The sequence below is a fragment of the Mesoplodon densirostris genome, chromosome 9 (genome assembly GCF_025265405.1).
Source record: "Mesoplodon densirostris isolate mMesDen1 chromosome 9, mMesDen1 primary haplotype, whole genome shotgun sequence".
Classification (NCBI taxonomy): domain Eukaryota; kingdom Metazoa; phylum Chordata; class Mammalia; order Artiodactyla; family Ziphiidae; genus Mesoplodon; species Mesoplodon densirostris.
In genome coordinates this window covers 47,914,973-47,917,313 of record NC_082669.1, presented here as the reverse complement: position 1 = coordinate 47,917,313, position 2,341 = coordinate 47,914,973, and positions in this window count along the sequence as shown.

Genomic DNA, 2,341 nt, shown 5'->3' with positions numbered 1-2,341 from the left:
TGCGTCCCCTGCATCGGCAGGCGGACTCAACCACTGCGCCACCAGGGAAGCCCTACTATTTGGCCTTTTAAGAAAAACTTGTTGACCCCTGATTTAGACGTTAAAGAATCACCATAAAGCAGTTTTTAGGGGGTAGAAAAAATAGATTATGTTTATGGCTTTTGGGTATAGCCAAATTAGCTATAGTAGGCTAACTGCTATATCAAATAATCCCAGTAGATCAGTAGTTTTTCACAATGAAAGTTTACTTCTCACTTTATGTTCAGGTCCTAAGCAGTTGGTTGTTCTGTTGCAAGCAGTCTCTTAGAAGTGTAGAATCCTGCCATCCCTTAACGCAGTGAAGGCCTGCTCTAGATCCTGTAGGGGAGCAGAATTTTACCACCCTAAAATGTCTCTTTGGCATATTAATTGTTTCAAGCTGGTCATTTTCTGAGAACCAGCAGACATGGGAGGGGCTCTGAAAACCAAGTAGGAATTGCCCTTTTTAAAGAAACATTTGTTTACATTTGTAAGGGAAATCTCCATTTGTAAGGGTGTCTCCGTCTCTGTGCCTGGAAGAATAAGATCACCAAACTTCTAGAAACTCTTGTCCCAGGAGAAGGCAATGACTTAAATCTGCAAAAAAGCCTTACCCTGTTTACTGTGCTTTTCCTGGTAACCTCCCATAGCTGACTCTCCCTACCCTCAACTTCCTTTTTTACCTTTAGTTGAGGATGGTATTTAAGGTGAAGGCTTTTGCCATTTTGGGGAGTTACTCAGTTTTTTAGGTCTCTCCTATGTATACATGTTATTAAACTTTGATTTTCTCCTGTTCATCTGTCTCATGTCAATTTAATTCTTAGACCAGCCAGAAGAACCTACATAGGTAGAGAAAAATTTCTTCCTCCTCAACACTATTTATAGTTCTTATTTTTTTGTAATTAAATAGCATCAATTATATAATTAAAACAAGAAATATACTCACACAGTAGGAGTCAGAATTGTTCCAGAGAAAGATATCTGAAGTGCTTAAAAAAAAAATTAAATTAAAAAGATGTCATTTCAACCATACATATTTTTTAGTCTCAGTGGAACAACATTATTACTAAAACTTAACTTTAAAATTGCTAGTGATTATTTTGAGAGCAAATTCAAGTGTACTATACAGTCTATGTTAATTTTGATAGAGATATTTAATATGTCACTTAGGTTCTACAATCAGTTTTATTTTATTCAGTGCAATATAGTACATAAAACATACCTATTATAAAATCTATTTTCTAAATGAAGACAGTTTAATGTTTTGTTTTCCATATTAGTGAATTTCATGGAGCAAGTATCTTTCTAGACAATTTAAGATTATGGAAATTAAGTGGATATTGCTTAGCCAATCTACATGGAGTAAGCTTGTTGAAACAAATATGTCATTTATGAATTATATACAAACAATGTAATGTAGGTGAATTGTGCTGACACGATAGAGGTGATTATAATGTTTGGATTTATGTGTGCTCAAAGTACAAAGCAGCTAAAGGACTAATAAGTCAGTTGCCCTTTGTACAAGTGGCTTCTTTATGCATTAGTCATCTATCTACTGGGACTCATGATTCTAATGGCAAAGTTCCTCACAAAGATAATGTTACTCCTTCCTCTGCTGGCGACATCTTGTTGCCTCAGAATATCCATTCTCTTCTTTTTAGAGCTCTGAGTTTTAGGTGGGTCCCTTGCCAACAAGTAAAAGACTACATTTACCAGCCTGCCTTGTGGCTAGATGTGGCATATGACTAAATCTAGACCAATAATATGTAAGTGGAAGCACTGTGTATGGGACTCATGGTTAGTTTTTGAAGGAAAAGGGCATGCTTTTCTCTCTCATCTTCTTTTCTGTTGCCTTGAACCCAGAATAAATGACAGGAGCTCTAGCAGCTCTTTCAGACTATGAAGTAACCATGAATTAGAAACCAACACTGAAGGTGATGAACAAGAAATAAAGACTTTCTCAACAAACATTGAGGGAATTTGTTGCCGACAGGACCTGCCTTGCAAGTAATGTTAAAATAATTTCTCCAAAGAGAAGATATAGGTCAAAAACTTGTATCTACATAAAGGAAGAACTTTAGAGATGGAATAAGAGAAACAAAGGTCATTCAACATGGTGCTGGGTTAGGAATGTCCCTTGGGAGTTCATTTGTGAATCCCCAAACCCAGGCTGGTCATGCTGCAGACCTTCTGTAAGGGTTTCCCAAGAAGTGAACACCAAAACCTGGAATAAGAAATATTGGGGCTCAGGCTTCCCTGGTGGTGCAGTGGTTAAGAATCCAATGCAGGAGACACGGGTTCAAGCCCTGGTCTGGGAAGATCC